The sequence below is a fragment of the Staurois parvus genome, unplaced genomic scaffold (genome assembly GCF_062004578.1).
Source record: "Staurois parvus isolate SC_StPar_1 unplaced genomic scaffold, SC_StPar_1.0 ptg000151l, whole genome shotgun sequence".
NCBI classification, from domain to species: Eukaryota; Metazoa; Chordata; class Amphibia; order Anura; family Ranidae; genus Staurois; species Staurois parvus.
This window is the reverse complement of record NW_028317947.1, coordinates 9,102,501-9,117,500: the sequence shown is the minus strand read 5'-3', so window position 1 is coordinate 9,117,500 and position 15,000 is coordinate 9,102,501. Positions and strand designations below refer to the sequence as shown.

At 44.9% G+C, this 15,000-nt stretch overlaps 32 non-coding genes across 32 annotated transcripts; all 32 read right to left on the bottom strand.

Moving 5' to 3' along the window:
• Positions 1–171: 171 nt before the first annotated feature.
• Positions 172–254, bottom strand: TRNAL-CAG (transfer RNA leucine (anticodon CAG)). Its single transcript has one exon. It is a non-coding gene; the product is annotated as a tRNA-Leu (tRNA).
• A 612-nt stretch (positions 255–866) lies between these two features.
• Positions 867–939, bottom strand: TRNAT-UGU (transfer RNA threonine (anticodon UGU)). Its single transcript has one exon. It is a non-coding gene; the product is annotated as a tRNA-Thr (tRNA).
• An 89-nt stretch (positions 940–1,028) lies between these two features.
• On the bottom strand, positions 1,029–1,111 carry TRNAL-CAG (transfer RNA leucine (anticodon CAG)). Its single transcript has one exon. It is a non-coding gene; the product is annotated as a tRNA-Leu (tRNA).
• Positions 1,112–1,724: 613 nt separating this feature from the next.
• On the bottom strand, positions 1,725–1,797 carry TRNAT-UGU (transfer RNA threonine (anticodon UGU)). The gene has a single exon. It is a non-coding gene; the product is annotated as a tRNA-Thr (tRNA).
• A 99-nt stretch (positions 1,798–1,896) lies between these two features.
• Positions 1,897–1,979, bottom strand: TRNAL-CAG (transfer RNA leucine (anticodon CAG)). Its single transcript has one exon. It is a non-coding gene; the product is annotated as a tRNA-Leu (tRNA).
• Positions 1,980–2,592: 613 nt separating this feature from the next.
• On the bottom strand, positions 2,593–2,665 carry TRNAT-UGU (transfer RNA threonine (anticodon UGU)). Its single transcript has one exon. It is a non-coding gene; the product is annotated as a tRNA-Thr (tRNA).
• Positions 2,666–2,764: 99 nt separating this feature from the next.
• Positions 2,765–2,847, bottom strand: TRNAL-CAG (transfer RNA leucine (anticodon CAG)). The gene has a single exon. It is a non-coding gene; the product is annotated as a tRNA-Leu (tRNA).
• A 612-nt stretch (positions 2,848–3,459) lies between these two features.
• On the bottom strand, positions 3,460–3,532 carry TRNAT-UGU (transfer RNA threonine (anticodon UGU)). The gene has a single exon. It is a non-coding gene; the product is annotated as a tRNA-Thr (tRNA).
• Positions 3,533–3,621: 89 nt separating this feature from the next.
• TRNAL-CAG (transfer RNA leucine (anticodon CAG)) lies at positions 3,622–3,704 on the bottom strand. Its single transcript has one exon. It is a non-coding gene; the product is annotated as a tRNA-Leu (tRNA).
• Positions 3,705–4,317: 613 nt separating this feature from the next.
• Positions 4,318–4,390, bottom strand: TRNAT-UGU (transfer RNA threonine (anticodon UGU)). The gene has a single exon. It is a non-coding gene; the product is annotated as a tRNA-Thr (tRNA).
• Positions 4,391–5,184: 794 nt separating this feature from the next.
• On the bottom strand, positions 5,185–5,257 carry TRNAT-UGU (transfer RNA threonine (anticodon UGU)). The gene has a single exon. It is a non-coding gene; the product is annotated as a tRNA-Thr (tRNA).
• Positions 5,258–5,356: 99 nt separating this feature from the next.
• TRNAL-CAG (transfer RNA leucine (anticodon CAG)) lies at positions 5,357–5,439 on the bottom strand. Its single transcript has one exon. It is a non-coding gene; the product is annotated as a tRNA-Leu (tRNA).
• Positions 5,440–6,051: 612 nt separating this feature from the next.
• TRNAT-UGU (transfer RNA threonine (anticodon UGU)) lies at positions 6,052–6,124 on the bottom strand. The gene has a single exon. It is a non-coding gene; the product is annotated as a tRNA-Thr (tRNA).
• Positions 6,125–6,223: 99 nt separating this feature from the next.
• Positions 6,224–6,306, bottom strand: TRNAL-CAG (transfer RNA leucine (anticodon CAG)). The gene has a single exon. It is a non-coding gene; the product is annotated as a tRNA-Leu (tRNA).
• Positions 6,307–6,918: 612 nt separating this feature from the next.
• On the bottom strand, positions 6,919–6,991 carry TRNAT-UGU (transfer RNA threonine (anticodon UGU)). The gene has a single exon. It is a non-coding gene; the product is annotated as a tRNA-Thr (tRNA).
• A 99-nt stretch (positions 6,992–7,090) lies between these two features.
• Positions 7,091–7,173, bottom strand: TRNAL-CAG (transfer RNA leucine (anticodon CAG)). The gene has a single exon. It is a non-coding gene; the product is annotated as a tRNA-Leu (tRNA).
• A 612-nt stretch (positions 7,174–7,785) lies between these two features.
• On the bottom strand, positions 7,786–7,858 carry TRNAT-UGU (transfer RNA threonine (anticodon UGU)). Its single transcript has one exon. It is a non-coding gene; the product is annotated as a tRNA-Thr (tRNA).
• Positions 7,859–7,957: 99 nt separating this feature from the next.
• On the bottom strand, positions 7,958–8,040 carry TRNAL-CAG (transfer RNA leucine (anticodon CAG)). The gene has a single exon. It is a non-coding gene; the product is annotated as a tRNA-Leu (tRNA).
• Positions 8,041–8,652: 612 nt separating this feature from the next.
• TRNAT-UGU (transfer RNA threonine (anticodon UGU)) lies at positions 8,653–8,725 on the bottom strand. The gene has a single exon. It is a non-coding gene; the product is annotated as a tRNA-Thr (tRNA).
• Positions 8,726–8,824: 99 nt separating this feature from the next.
• Positions 8,825–8,907, bottom strand: TRNAL-CAG (transfer RNA leucine (anticodon CAG)). The gene has a single exon. It is a non-coding gene; the product is annotated as a tRNA-Leu (tRNA).
• Positions 8,908–9,520: 613 nt separating this feature from the next.
• TRNAT-UGU (transfer RNA threonine (anticodon UGU)) lies at positions 9,521–9,593 on the bottom strand. Its single transcript has one exon. It is a non-coding gene; the product is annotated as a tRNA-Thr (tRNA).
• Positions 9,594–9,692: 99 nt separating this feature from the next.
• TRNAL-CAG (transfer RNA leucine (anticodon CAG)) lies at positions 9,693–9,775 on the bottom strand. The gene has a single exon. It is a non-coding gene; the product is annotated as a tRNA-Leu (tRNA).
• A 606-nt stretch (positions 9,776–10,381) lies between these two features.
• Positions 10,382–10,454, bottom strand: TRNAT-UGU (transfer RNA threonine (anticodon UGU)). Its single transcript has one exon. It is a non-coding gene; the product is annotated as a tRNA-Thr (tRNA).
• Positions 10,455–10,543: 89 nt separating this feature from the next.
• On the bottom strand, positions 10,544–10,626 carry TRNAL-CAG (transfer RNA leucine (anticodon CAG)). Its single transcript has one exon. It is a non-coding gene; the product is annotated as a tRNA-Leu (tRNA).
• Positions 10,627–11,411: 785 nt separating this feature from the next.
• TRNAL-CAG (transfer RNA leucine (anticodon CAG)) lies at positions 11,412–11,494 on the bottom strand. The gene has a single exon. It is a non-coding gene; the product is annotated as a tRNA-Leu (tRNA).
• A 613-nt stretch (positions 11,495–12,107) lies between these two features.
• Positions 12,108–12,180, bottom strand: TRNAT-UGU (transfer RNA threonine (anticodon UGU)). The gene has a single exon. It is a non-coding gene; the product is annotated as a tRNA-Thr (tRNA).
• Positions 12,181–12,975: 795 nt separating this feature from the next.
• Positions 12,976–13,048, bottom strand: TRNAT-UGU (transfer RNA threonine (anticodon UGU)). The gene has a single exon. It is a non-coding gene; the product is annotated as a tRNA-Thr (tRNA).
• Positions 13,049–13,147: 99 nt separating this feature from the next.
• On the bottom strand, positions 13,148–13,230 carry TRNAL-CAG (transfer RNA leucine (anticodon CAG)). The gene has a single exon. It is a non-coding gene; the product is annotated as a tRNA-Leu (tRNA).
• Positions 13,231–13,842: 612 nt separating this feature from the next.
• On the bottom strand, positions 13,843–13,915 carry TRNAS-UGA (transfer RNA serine (anticodon UGA)). Its single transcript has one exon. It is a non-coding gene; the product is annotated as a tRNA-Ser (tRNA).
• An 89-nt stretch (positions 13,916–14,004) lies between these two features.
• On the bottom strand, positions 14,005–14,087 carry TRNAL-CAG (transfer RNA leucine (anticodon CAG)). Its single transcript has one exon. It is a non-coding gene; the product is annotated as a tRNA-Leu (tRNA).
• A 613-nt stretch (positions 14,088–14,700) lies between these two features.
• On the bottom strand, positions 14,701–14,773 carry TRNAT-UGU (transfer RNA threonine (anticodon UGU)). Its single transcript has one exon. It is a non-coding gene; the product is annotated as a tRNA-Thr (tRNA).
• Positions 14,774–14,872: 99 nt separating this feature from the next.
• TRNAL-CAG (transfer RNA leucine (anticodon CAG)) lies at positions 14,873–14,955 on the bottom strand. Its single transcript has one exon. It is a non-coding gene; the product is annotated as a tRNA-Leu (tRNA).
• Between the last annotated feature and the right edge of the window lie 45 nt (positions 14,956–15,000).

The following is a 15,000-nucleotide window of genomic DNA, read 5'->3' as shown; positions in this document are numbered from 1 at the left end:
GGCCCCAGCGAGATTTGAACTCGCGACCCCTGCTTTACAAGCCCAGTGCTCTAACCCCTGAGCTATGGAGCCCTGTTTTTCTAATTTTGGACAGCATTTTTTTTGCACTAGAGCTAGAGCGCTAAAGGAGCAAGAGAACCTAAAGAGCAAGCTGTGAAAAGCTGAAACTGCTGTCAGAAGTGGGATTCGAACCCACGCCTCCAGTGGAGACTGCGACCTGAACGCAGCGCCTTAGACCGCTCGGTCATCTTGACCTGTTGAGGAGTGCTTCAGCAAGATCCCGTGATGCTCATATGTAGTCTAATGTGCTGCTATCTCTGCGGAGGCCTACGTGTCAACGTTTTGGCTTCATGTCGCTCTTCCGCCTGGAGCTCAAGGAACAAAAGTAATCTGTTGAACGTCACATGATGGAGAAAATGCTCTACAACAAGCCTCACCCTTTTCACCTTTTTTTTGCTGCCTTCCTCATGTACAAAGCATTGGAAGAAAAATACAAAGACACATGTTAAAAGTGCAAAAGTAGTATCCTAATACAAGGACACGCAGATAGCCAGCGTCTTGCAGTTAGCTAGATATCTCTCTTTGCTTGAACTGCACTTTTCTTTCCATGCGGATAGCGAGCGTCTTGCAGTTAGCAAGATATCTGTTTGCTTGAATTGCACTCTTCTTTCCATGCAGAATTAGAGAGCGAGTCTTTGTAGCAGATGTTATCTCTTTCAAGATGTGGGGAAATTCAAGTTGTCCTAACCTTTAGATTTCATCATCTCGAGGCCTTCATATAGTCATAACCTTACGTTACCTTGGGCCTTTTGGGGAAAAATCTAATTATGCCAATTTGCGAGCTACTGTTCCCGAAAACGGAAGAAAGGCCCCAGCGAGATTTGAACTCGCGACCCCTAGTTTACAAGACCATTGCTCTAACTCCTGAGCTATGGAGCCCTGCTTTTCAAATTTTGGACAGCATTTTTTTTGCACTAGAGCTAGAGCGCTAAAGGAGCAAGAGAACCTAAAGAGCAAGCTGTAACTGCTGTCAGAAGTGGGATTCGAACCCACGCCTCCAGTGGAGACTGCGACCTGAACGCAGCGCCTTAGACCGCTCGGACATCCGGACCTGATGAAGAGTGCTTCCGCAAGATCCTGTGATGCTCATATGTAGTCTAATGTGCTGCTATCTCTGCGGAGGCCTACGTCTCAACGTTTTGGCTTCATGTCGCTCTTCCGCCTGGAGCTCAAGGAACAAAAGAAATCTGTTGAACGTCACATGATGGAGAAAATGCTCTACAAAAAGCCTCACCCTTTTCACCTTTTTCTTGCTACCTTCCTCATGTACAAAGCATTGGAAGAAAAATACAAAGACACATGTTAAAAGTGCAAAAGTAGTATCCTAATACAAGGACACGCAGATAGCCAGCGTCTTGCAGTTAGCAAGATATCTCTCTTTGCTTGAATTGCACTTTTCTTTCCATGCGGATAGCGAGCGTCTTGCAGTTAGCAAGATATCTGTTTGCTTGAATTGCACTCTTCTTTCCATGCAGAATTAGAGAGCGAGTCTTTGTAGCAGATGTTATCTCTTTCAAGATGTGGGGAAATTCAAGTTGTTCTAACCTTTAGATTTCATAATCTCGAGGCTTTCATATAGTCATAACCTAACCGTTAACTTGGGCCTTTTGGGAAAAAATCTAATTATGCCAATTTGCGAGCTACGGTTCCCGAAAACAGAAGAAAAGCCCCAGCAAGATTTGAACTCGCGACCCCTGGTTTACAAGACCAGTGCTCTAACCCCTGAGCTATGGAGCCCTGTTTTTCAAATTTTGGACAGCATTTTTTTTGCACTAGAGCTAGAGCGCTAAAGGAGCAAGAGAACCTAAAGAGCAAGCTGTGAAAAGCTGAAACTGCTGTCAGAAGTGGGATTCGAACCCACGCCTCCAGTGGAGACTGCGACCTGAACGCAGCGCCTTAGACCGCTCGGCCATCCTGACCTGTTGAGGAGTGCTTTAGCAAGATCCCGTGATGCTCATATGTAGTCTAATGTTCTGCTATCTCTGCGGAGGCCTACGTGTCAACGTTTTGGCTTCATGTCGCTCTTCCGCCTGGAGCTCAAGGAACAAAAGTAATCTGTTGAACGTCACATGATGGAGAAAATGCTCTACAACAAGCCTCACCCTTTTCACCTTTTTCTTGCTACCTTCCTCATGTACAAAGCATTGGAAGAAAAATACAAAGACACATGTTAAAAGTGCAAAAGTAGTATCTTAATACAAGGATACCCAGATATCCAGCGTCTTGCAGTTAGCAAGATATCTCTCTTTGCTTGAATTGCACTTTTCTTTCCATGCGGATAGCGAGCGTCTTGCAGTTAGCAAGATATCTGTTTGCTTGATTTGCACTCTTCTTTCCATGCAGAATTAGAGAGCGAGTCTTTGTAGCAGATGTTATCTCTTTCAAGATGTGGGGAAATTCAAGTTGTCCTAACCTTTAGATTTCATAATCTCGAGGCCTTCATATAGTCATAACCTAACCGTTACCTTGGGCCTTTTGGGGAAAAATCTAATTATGCCAAATTGCGAGCTACGGTTCCCGAAAACGGCAGAAAGGCCCCAGCGAGATTTGAACTCGCGACCCCTGGTTTACAAGACCAGTGCTCTAACCCCTGAGCTATGGAGCCCTGTTTTTCTAATTTTGGACAGCATTTTTTTTGCACTAGAGCTAGAGCGCTAAAGGAGCAAGAGAACCTAAAGAGCAAGCTGTGAAAAGCTGAAACTGCTGTCAGAAGTGGGATTCGAACCCACGCCTCCAGTGGAGACTGCGACCTGAACGCAGCGCCTTAGACCGCTCGGTCATCTTGACCTGTTGAGGAGTGCTTCAGCAAGATCCCGTGATGCTCATATGTAGTCTAATGTGCTGCTATCTCTGCGGAGGCCTACGTCTCAACGTTTTGGCTTCATGTCGCTCTTCCGCCTGGAGCTCAAGGAACAAAAGTAATCTGTTGAACGTCACATGATGGAGAAAATGCTCTACAACAAGCCTCACCCTTTTCACCTTTTTCTTGCTACCTTCCTCATGTACAAAGCATTGGAAGAAAAATACAAAGACACATGTTAAAAGTGCAAAAGTAGTATCCTAATACAAGGACACGCAGATAGCCAGCGTCTTGCAGTTAGCTAGATATCTCTCTTTGCTTGAATTGCACTTTTCTTTCCATGCGGATAGCGAGCGTCTTGCAGTTAGCAAGATATCTGTTTGCTTGAATTGCACTCTTCTTTCCATGCAGAATTAGAGAGCGAGTCTTTGTAGCAGATGTTATCTCTTTCAAGATGTGGGGAAATTCAAGTTGTCCTAACCTTTAGATTTCATCATCTCGAGGCCTTCATATAGTCATAACCTTACGTTACCTTGGGCCTTTTGGGGAAAAATCTAATTATGCCAATTTGCGAGCTACGGTTCCCGAAAATGGAAGAAAGGCCCCAGCGAGATTTGAACTCGCGACCCCTGGTTTACAAGACCATTGCTCTAACTCCTGAGCTATGGAGCCCTGCTTTTCAAATTTTGGACAGCATTTTTTTTGCACTAGAGCTAGAGCGCTAAAGGAGCAAGAGAACCTAAAGAGCAAGCTGTAACTGCTGTCAGAAGTGGGATTCGAACCCACGCCTCCAGTGGAGACTGCGACCTGAACGCAGCGCCTTAGACCGCTCGGCCATCCTGACCTGTTGAGGAGTGCTTTAGCAAGATCCCGTGATGCTCATATGTAGTCTAATGTGCTGCTATCTCTGCGGAGGCCTACGTGTCAACGTTTAGGCTTCATGTCACTCTTCCGCCTGGAGCTCAAGGAACAAAAGAAATCTGTTGAACGTCACATGATGGAGAAAATGCTCTACAACAAGCCTCACCCTTTTCACCTTTTTCTTGCTACCTTCCTCATGTACAAAGCATTGGAAGAAAAATACAAAGACACATGTTAAAAGTGCAAAAGTAGTATCTTAATACAAGGATACCCAGATATCCAGCGTCTTGCAGTTAGCAAGATATCTCTCTTTGCTTGAATTGCACTTTTCTTTCCATGCGGATAGCGAGCGTCTTGCAGTTAGCAAGATATCTGTTTGCTTGATTTGCACTCTTCTTTCCATGCAGAATTAGAGAGCGAATCTTTGTAGCAGATGTTATCTCTTTCAAGATGTGGGGAAATTCAAGTTGTCCTAACCTTTAGATTTCATAATCTCGAGGCCTTCATATAGTCATAACCTAACCGTTACCTTGGGCCTTTTGGGGAAAAATCTAATTATGTCAATTTGCGAGCTACGGTTCCCGAAAACGGCAGAAAGGCCCCAGCGAGATTTGAAATCGCGACCCCTGGTTTACAAGACCAGTGCTCTAACCCCTGAGCTATGGAGCCCTGTTTTTCTAATGTTGGACAGCATTTTTTTTGCACTAGAGCTAGAGCGCTAAAGGAGCAAGAGAACCTAAAGAGCAAGCTGTGAAAAGCTGAAACTGCTTTCAGTAGTGGGATTCGAACCCACGCCTCCAGTGGTGACTGCAACCTGAACGCAGCGCCTTAGACCGCTCGGTCATCCTGACCTGTTGAGGAGTGCTTCAGCAAGATCCCGTGAGGCTCATATGTAGTCTAATGTGCTGCTATCTCTGCGGAGGCCTACGTGTCAACGTTTTGGCTTCATGTCGCTCTTCCGCCTGGAGCTCAAGGAACAAAAGTAATCTGTTGAACGTCACATGATGGAGAAAATGCTCTACAACAAGCCTCACCCTTTTCACCTTTTTCTTGCTACCTTCCTCATGTACAAAGCATTGGAAGAAAAATACAAAGACACATGTTAAAAGTGCAAAAGTAGTTTCCTAATACAAGGACACGCAGATAGCCAGCGTCTTGCAGTTAGCAAGATATCTCTCTTTGCTTGAATTGCACTTTTCTTTCCATGCGGATAGCGAGCGTCTTGCAGTTAGCAAGATATCTGTTTGCTTGAATTGCACTCTTCTTTCCATGCAGAATTAGAGAGCGAGTGTTTGTAGCAGATGTTATCTCTTTCAACATGTGGTGAAATTCAAGTTGTCCTAACCATTAAATTTCATCATCTCGAGGCCTTCATATAGTCATAACCTTACGTTACCTTGGGCCTTTTGGGGAAAAATCTAATTATGCCAATTTGCGAGCTACGGTTCCCGAAAATGGCAGAAAGGCCCCAGCGAGATTTGAACTCGCGACCTCTGGTTTACAAGACCAGTGCTCTAACCCCTGAGCTATGGAGCCCTATTTTTCTAATGTTGGACAGCATTTTTTTTGCACTAGAGCTAGAGCGCTAAAGGAGCAAGAGAACCTAAAGAGCAAGCTGTGAAAAGCTGAAACTGCTGTCAGAAGTGGGATTCGAACCCACGCCTCCAGTGGAGACTGCGACCTGAACGCAGCGCCTTAGACCGCTCGGCCATCCTGACCTGTTGAGGAGTGCTTTAGCAAGATCCCGTGATGCTCATATGTAGTCTAATGTGCTGCTATCTCTGCGGAGGCCTACGTCTCAACGTTTTGGCTTCATGTCGCTCTTCCGCCTGGAGCTCAAGGAACAAAAGAAATCTGTTGAACGTCATATGATGGAGAAAATGCTCTACAACAAGCCTCACCCTTTTCACCTTTTTCTTGCTACCTTCCTCATGTACAAAGCATTGGAAGAAAAATACAAAGACACATGTTAAAAGTGCAAAAGTAGTATCTTAATACAAGGATACGCAGATAGCCAGCGTCTTGCAGTTAGCAAGATATCTCTCTTTGCTTGAATTGCACTTTTCTTTCCATGCGGATAGCGAGCGTCTTGCAGTTAGCAATATATCTGTTTGCTTGAATTGCACTTTTCTTTCCATGCAGAATTAGAGAGCAAGTCTTTGTAGCAGATGTTATCTCTTTCAAGATGTGGTGAAATTCAAGTTGTCCTAACCATTAAATTTCATTATCTAGAGGCCTTCATATAGTCATAACCTTACGTTACCTTGGGCCTTTTGGGGAAAAATCTAATTATGCCAATTTGCGAGCTACGGTTCCCGAAAATGGCAGAAAGGCCCCAGCGAGATTTGAACTCGCGAACTCTGGTTTACAAGACCAGTGCTCTAACCCCTGAGCTATGGAGCCCTATTTTTCTAATGTTGGACAGCATTTTTTTTGCACTAGAGCTAGAGCGCTAAAGGAGCAAGAGAACCTAAAGAGCAAGCTGTGAAAAGCTGAAACTGCTGTCAGAAGTGGGATTCGAACCCACGCCTCCAGTGGAGACTGCGACCTGAACGCAGCGCCTTAGACCGCTCGGCCATCCTGACCTGTTGAGGAGTGCTTTAGCAAGATCCCGTGATGCTCATATGTAGTCTAATGTGCTGCTATCTCTGCGGAGGCCTACGTGTCAACGTTTTGGCTTCATGTCGCTCTTCCGCCTGGAGCTCAAGGAACAAAAGTAATCTGTTGAACGTCACATGATGGAGAAAATGCTCTACAACAAGCCTCACCCTTTTCACCTTTTTCTTGCTACCTTCCTCATGTACAAAGCATTGGAAGAAAAATACAAAGACACATGTTAAAAGTGCAAAAGTAGTATCCTAATACAAGGACACGCAGATAGCCAGCGTCTTGCAGTTAGCAAGATATCTCTCTTTGCTTGAATTGCACTTTTCTTTCCATGCGGATAGCGAGCGTCTTGCAGTTAGCAAGATATCTGTTTGCTTGAATTGCACTCTTCTTTCCATGCAGAATTAGAGAGCGAGTCTTTGTAGCAGATGTTATCTCTTTCAAGATGTGGGGAAATTCAAGTTGTCCTAACCATTAAATTTCATCATCTCGAGGCCTTCATATCATCATAACCTTACGTTACCTTGGGCCTTTTGGGGGAAAATCTAATTATGCCAATTTGCGAGCTACGGTTCCCGAAAATGGCAGAAAGGCCCCAGCGAGATTTGAACTCGCGACTTCTGGTCTACAAGACCAATGCTCTAACCCCTGAGCTATGGAGCCCTATTTTTCTAATGTTGGACAGCATTTTTTTTGCACTAGAGCTAGAGCGCTAAAGGAGCAAGAGAACCTAAAGAGCAAGCTGTGAAAAGCTGAAACTGCTGTCAGAAGTGGGATTCGAACCCACGCCTCCAGTGGAGACTGCGACCTGAACGCAGCGCCTTAGACCGCTCAGCCATCCTGACCTGTTGAGGAGTGCTTTAGTAAGATCCCGTGATGCTCATATGTAGTCTAATGTGCTGCTATCTCTGCGGAGGCCTACGTGTCAACGTTTTGGCTTCATGTCGCTCTTCCGCCTGGAGCTCAAGGAACAAAAGAAATCTGTTGAACGTCATATGATGGAGAAAATGCTCTACAACAAGCCTCACCCTTTTCACCTTTTTCTTGCTACCTTCCTCATGTACAAAGCATTGGAAGAAAAATACAAAGACACATGTTAAAAGTGCAAAAGTAGTATCTTAATACAAGGATACGCAGATAGCCAGCGTCTTGCAGTTAGCAAGATATCTCTCTTTGCTTGAATTGCACTTTTCTTTCCATGCGGATAGCGAGCGTCTTGCAGTTAGTAATATATCTGTTTGCTTGAATTGCACTTTTCTTTCCATGCAGAATTAGAGAGCAAGTCTTTGTAGCAGATGTTATCTCTTTCAAGATGTGGTGAAATTCAAGTTGTCCTAACCATTAAATTTCATTATCTCGAGGCCTTCATATAGTCATAACCTTACGTTACCTTGGGCCTTTTGGGGAAAAATCTAATTATGCCAATTTGCGAGCTACGGTTCCCGAAAATGGCAGAAAGGCCCCAGCGAGATTTGAACTCGCGACCTCTGGTTTACAAGACCAGTGCTCTAACCCCTGAGCTATGGAGCCCTATTTTTCTAATGTTGGACAGCATTTTTTTTGCACTAGAGCTAGAGCGCTAAAGGAGCAAGAGAACCTAAAGAGCAAGCTGTGAAAAGCTGAAACTGCTGTCAGAAGTGGGATTCGAACCCACGCCTCCAGTGGAGACTGCGACCTGAACGCAGCGCCTTAGACCGCTCGGCCATCCTGACCTGTTGAGGAGTGCTTTAGCAAGATCCCGTGATGCTCATATGTAGTCTAATGTGCTGCTATCTCTGCGGAGGCCTACGTGTCAACGTTTAGGCTTCATGTCACTCTTCCGCCTGGAGCTCAAGGAACAAAAGAAATCTGTTGAACGTCACATGATGGAGAAAATGCTCTACAACAAGCCTCACCCTTTTCACCTTTTTCTTGCTACCTTCCTCATGTACAAAGCATTGGAAGAAAAATACAAAGACACATGTTAAAAGTGCAAAAGTAGTATCTTAATACAAGGATACGCAGATAGCCAGCGTCTTGCAGTTAGCAAGATATCTCTCTTTGCTTGAATTGCACTTTTCTTTCCATGCGGATAGCGAGCGTCTTGCAGTTAGTAATATATCTGTTTGCTTGAATTGCACTTTTCTTTCCATGCAGAATTAGAGAGCAAGTCTTTGTAGCAGATGTTATCTCTTTCAAGATGTGGTGAAATTCAAGTTGTCCTAACCATTAAATTTCATTATCTCGAGGCCTTCATATAGTCATAACCTTACGTTACCTTGGGCCTTTTGGGGAAAAATCTAATTATGCCAATTTGCGAGCTACGGTTCCCGAAAATGGCAGAAAGGCCCCAGCGAGATTTGAACTCGCGACCTCTGGTTTACAAGACCAGTGCTCTAACCCCTGAGCTATGGAGCCCTATTTTTCTAATGTTGGACAGCATTTTTTTTGCACTAGAGCTAGAGCGCTAAAGGAGCAAGAGAACCTAAAGAGCAAGCTGTGAAAAGCTGAAACTGCTGTCAGAAGTGGGATTCGAACCCACGCCTCCAGTGGAGACTGCGACCTGAACGCAGCGCCTTAGACCGCTCGGCCATCCTGACCTGTTGAGGAGTGCTTTAGCAAGATCCCGTGATGCTCATATGTAGTCTAATGTGCTGCTATCTCTGCGGAGGCCTACGTGTCAACGTTTAGGCTTCATGTCACTCTTCCGCCTGGAGCTCAAGGAACAAAAGAAATCTGTTGAACGTCACATGATGGAGAAAATGCTCTACAACAAGCCTCACCCTTTTCACCTTTTTCTTGCTACCTTCCTCATGTACAAAGCATTGGAAGAAAAATACAAAGACACATGTTAAAAGTGCAAAAGTAGTATCTTAATACAAGGATACCCAGATATCCAGCGTCTTGCAGTTAGCAAGATATCTCTCTTTGCTTGAATTGCACTTTTCTTTCCATGCGGATAGCGAGCGTCTTGCAGTTAGCAAGATATCTGTTTGCTTGATTTGCACTCTTCTTTCCATGCAGAATTAGAGAGCGAGTCTTTGTAGCAGATGTTATCTCTTTCAAGATGTGGGGAAATTCAAGTTGTCCTAACCTTTAGATTTCATAATCTCGAGGCCTTCATATAGTCATAACCTAACCGTTACCTTGGGCCTTTTGGGGAAAAATCTAATTATGCCAAATTGCGAGCTACGGTTCCCGAAAACGGCAGAAAGGCCCCAGCGAGATTTGAACTCGCGACCCCTGCTTTACAAGACCAGTGCTCTAACCCCTGAGCTATGGAGCCCTGTTTTTCAAATTTTGGACAGCATTTTTTTTGCACTAGAGCTAGAGCGCTAAAGGAGCAAGAGAACCTAAAGAGCAAGCTGTGAAAAGCTGAAACTGCTGTCAGAAGTGGGATTCGAACCCACGCCTCCAGTGGAGACTGCGACCTGAACGCAGCGCCTTAGACCGCTCGGTCATCTTGACCTGTTGAGGAGTGCTTCAGCAAGATCCCGTGATGCTCATATGTAGTCTAATGTGCTGCTATCTCTGCGGAGGCCTACGTGTCAACGTTTTGGCTTCATGTCGCTCTTCCGCCTGGAGCTCAAGGAACAAAAGTAATCTGTTGAACGTCACATGATGGAGAAAATGCTCTACAACAAGCCTCACCCTTTTCACCTTTTTCTTGCTGCCTTCCTCATGTACAAAGCATTGGAAGAAAAATACAAAGACACATGTTAAAAGTGCAAAAGTAGTATCCTAATACAAGGACACGCAGATAGCCAGCGTCTTGCAGTTAGCAAGCTCTTTGCTTGAATTGCACTTTTCTTTCCATGCGGATAGCGAGCGTCTTGCAGTTAGCAAGATATCTGTTTGCTTGAATTGCACTCTTCTTTCCATGCAGAATTAGAGAGCGAGTCTTTGTAGCAGATGTTATCTCTTTCAAGATGTGGGGAAATTCAAGTTGTCCTAACCTTTAGATTTCATCATCTCGAGGCCTTCATATAGTCATAACCTTACGTTACCTTGGGCCTTTTGGGGAAAAATCTAATTATGCCAATTTGCGAGCTACGGTTCCCGAAAACGGAAGAAAGGCCCCAGCGAGATTTGAACTCGCGACCCCTGGTTTACAAGACCATTGCTCTAACTCCTGAGCTATGGAGCCCTGCTTTTCAAATTTTGGACAGCATTTTTTTTGCACTAGAGCTAGAGCGCTAAAGGAGCAAGAGAACCTAAAGAGCAAGCTGTAACTGCTGTCAGAAGTGGGATTCGAACCCACGCCTCCAGTGGAGACTGCGACCTGAACGCAGCGCCTTAGACCGCTCGGACATCCGGACCTGATGAAGAGTGCTTCAGCAAGATCCCGTGATGCTCATATGTAGTCTAATGTGCTGCTATCTCTGCGGAGGCCTACGTCTCAACGTTTTGGCTTCATGTCGCTCTTCCGCCTGGAGCTCAAGGAACAAAAGAAATCTGTTGAACGTCACATGATGGAGAAAATGCTCTACAACAAGCCTCACCCTTTTCACCTTTTTCTTGCTACCTTCCTCATGTACAAAGCATTGGAAGAAAAATACAAAGACACATGTTAAAAGTGCAAAAGTAGTATCCTAATACAAGGACACGCAGATAGCCAGCGTCTTGCAGTTAGCAAGATATCTCTCTTTGCTTGAATTGCACTTTTCTTTCCATGCGGATAGCGAGCGTCTTGCAGTTAGCAAGATATCTGTTTGCTTGAATTGCACTCTTCTTTCCATGCAGAATTAGAGAGCGAGTCTTTGTAGCAGATGTTATCTCTTTCAAGATGTGGGGAAATTCAAGTTGTTCTAACCTTTAGATTTCATAATCTCGAGGCTTTCATATAGTCATAACCTAACCGTTACCTTGGGCCTTTTGGGAAAAAATCTAATTATGCCAATTTGCGAGCTACGGTTCCCGAAAACAGAAGAAAAGCCCCACCAAGATTTGAACTCGCGACCCCTGGTTTACAAGACCAGTGCTCTAACCCCTGAGCTATGGAGCCCTGTTTTTCAAATTTTGGACAGCATTTTTTTTGCACTAGAGCTAGAGCGCTAAAGGAGCAAGAGAACCTAAAGAGCAAGCTGTGAAAAGCTGAAACTGCTGTCAGAATTGGGATTCGAACCCACGCCTCCAGTGGAGACTGCGACCTGAACGCAGCGCCTTAGACCGCTCAGCCATCCTGACCTGTTGAGGAGTGCTTCAGCAAGATCCCTTGACGCTCATATGTAGTCTAATGTGCTGCTATCTCTGCAGAGGCCTACGTCTCAACGTTTTGGCTTCATGTCGCTCTTCCGCCTGGAGCTCAAGGAACAAAAGTAATCTGTTGAACGTCACATGATGGAGAAAATGCTCTACAACAAGCCTCACCCTTTTCACCTTTTTCTTGCTACCTTCCTCATGTACAAAGCATTGGAAGAAAAATACAAAGACACATGTTAAAAGTGCAAAAGTAGTATCTTAATACAAGGACACGCAGATATCCAGCATCTTGCAGTTAGCAAGATATCTCTCTTTGCTTGAATTGCACTTTTCTTTCCATGCGGATAGCGAGCGTCTTGCAGTTAGCAAGATATCTGTTTGCTTGAATTGCACTCTTCTTTCCATGCAGAATTAGAGAGCGAGTCTTTGTAGCAGATGTTATCTCTTTCAAGATGTGGGGAAATTCAAGTTGTCCTAACCTTTAGATTTCATAATCTCGAGGCCTTCATATAGTCATAACCTAACCGTTACCTTGGGCCTTTTGGGGAAAAATCTAATTATGCCAATTTGCGAGCTATGGTTCCCGAAAATGGCAGAAAGGCCCCAGCGAGATTTGAACTCGCGACCCCTGGTTTACAAGACCAGTGCTCTAACCCCTGAGCTATGGAGCCCTGTTTTTCTAATTTTGGACAGCATTTTTTTTGAACTAGAGCTAGAGCGCTAAAGGAGCAAGAGAACCTAAAGAGCAAGCTGTGAAAAGCTGAAACTGCTGTCAGTAGTGAGATTCGAACCCACGCCTCCAGTGGAGACTGCGACCTGAACGCAGCGCCTTAGACCGCTCGGTCATCCTGACCTGTTGAGGAGTGCTTCAGCAAGATCCCATGAGGCTCATATGTAGTCTAATGTGCTGCTATCTCTGCGGAGGCCTACGTGTCAACGTTTTGGCTTCATGTCGCTCTTCCGCCTGGAGCTCAAGGAACAAAAGTAATCTGTTGAACGTCACATGATGGAGAAAATGCTCTACAACAAGCCTCACCCTTTTCACCTTTTTCTTGCTACCTTCCTCATGTACAAAGCATTGGAAGAAAAATACAAAGACACATGTTAAAAGTGAAAAAGTAGTATCCTAATGCAAGGACACGCAGATAGCCAGCATCTTGCAGTTAGCAAGATATCTCTCTTTGCTTGAATTGCACTTTTCTTTCCATGCGGATAGCGAGCGTCTTGCAGTTAGCAAGATATCTGTTTGCTTGAATTGCACTCTTCTTTCCATGCAGAATTAGAGAGCGAGTCTTTGTAGCAGATGTTATCTCTTTCAAGATGTGGGGAAATTCAAGTTGTGCTAACCTTTAGATTTCATAATCTCGAGGCCTTCATATAGTCATAACCTAACCGTTACCTTGGGCCTTTTGGGGAAAAATCTAATTATGCCAATTTGCGAGCTACGGTTCCCGAAAACGGCAGAAAGGCCCCAGTGAGATTTGAACTCGCGACCCCTGGTTTACAAGACCAGTGCTCTAACCCCTGAGCTATGGAGCCCTGTTTTTCTAATTTTGGACAGCATTTTTTTTGCACTAGAGCTAGAGCGCTAAAGGAGCAAGAGAACCTAAAGAGCAAGCTGTGAAAAGCTGAAACTGCTGTCAGAAGTGGGATTCGAACCCACGCCTCCGGTGGAGACTGCGACCTGAACGCAGCGCCTTAGACCGCTCGGCCATCTTGACCTGTGGAGGAATGCTTTAGCAAGATCCCGTGATGCTCATATGTTGTCTAATGTGCTGCTATCTCTGCGGAGGCCTACGTGTCAACGTTTAGGCTTCATGTCACTCTTCCGCCTGGAGCTCAAGGAACAAAAGAAATCTGTTGAACGTCACATGATGGAGAAAATGCTCTACAACAAGCCTCACCCTTTTCACCTTTTTCTTGCTACCTTCCTCATGTACAAAGCATTGGAAGAAAAATACAAAGACACATGTTAAAAGTGCAAAAGTAGTATCTTAATACAAGGACACGCAGATATCCAGCGTCTTGCAGTTAGCAAGATATCTCTCTTTGCTTGAATTGCACTTTTCTTTCCATGCAGATAGCGAGCGTCTTGCAGTTAGCAAGATATCTGTTTGCTTGAATTGCACTCTTCTTTCCATGCAGAATTAGAGAGCGAGTCTTTGTAGCAGATGTTATCTCTTTCAAGATGTGGGGAAATTCAAGTTGTCCTAACCTTTAGATTTCATCATCTCGAGGCCTTCATATAGTCATAACCTTACGTTACCTTGGGCCTTTTGGGGAAAAATCTAATTATGCCAATTTGCGAGCTACGGTTCCCGAAAACGGAAGAAAGGCCCCAGCGAGATTTGAACTCGCGACCCCTGGTTTTCAAGACCAGTGCTCTAACCCCTGAGCTATGGAGCCCTGCTTTTCAAATTTTGGACAGCATTTTTTTTGCACTAGAGCTAGAGCGCTAAAGGAGCAAGAGAACCTAAAGAGCAAGCTGTAACTGCTGTCAGAAGTGGGATTCGAACCCACGCCTCCAGTGGAGACTGCGACCTGAACGCAGCGCCTTAGACCGCTCGGACATCCGGACCTGATGAGGTGTGCTTCAGCAAGATCCCGTGATGCTCATATGTAGTCTAATGTGCTGCTATCTCTGCGGAGGCCTACGTCTCAACGTTTTGGCTTCATGTCGCTCTTCCGCCTGGAGCTCAAGGAACAAAAGAAATCTGTTGAACGTCACATGATGGAGAAAATGCTCTACAACAAGCCTCACCCTTTTCACCTTTTTCTTGCTACCTTCCTCATGTACAAAGCATTGGAAGAAAAATACAAAGACACATGTTAAAAGTGCAAAAGTAGTATCCTAATACAAGGACACGCAGATAGCCAGCGTCTTGCAGTTAGCAAGATATCTCTCTTTGCTTGAATTGCACTTTTCTTTCCATGCGGATAGCGAGCGTCTTGCAGTTAGCAAGATATCTGTTTGCTTGAATTGCACTCTTCTTTCCATGCAGAATTAGAGAGCGAGTCTTTGTAGCAGATGTTATCTCTTTCAAGATGTGGGGAAATTCAAGTTGTTCTAACCTTTAGATTTCATAATCTTGAGGCTTTCATATAGTCATAACCTAACCGTTACCTTGGGCCTTTTGGGGAAAAATCTAATTATGCCAATTTGCGAGCTACGGTTCCCGAAAACAGAAGAAAAGCCCCAGCGAGATTTGAACTCGCAACCCCTGGTTTACAAGACCAGTGCTCTAACCCCTGAGCTATGGAGCCCTGCTTTTCAAATTTTGGACAGCATTTTTTTTGCACTAGAGCTAGAGCGCTAAAGGAGCAAGAGAACCTAAAGAGCAAGCTGTGAAAAGCTGAAACTGCTGTCGGAAGTGGGATTCGAACCCACGCCTCCAGTGGAGACTGCGACCTGAACGCAGCGCCTTAGACCGCTCAGCCATCCTGACCTGTTGTGGAGTGCTTCAGCAAGATCCCTTGACGCTCATATGTAG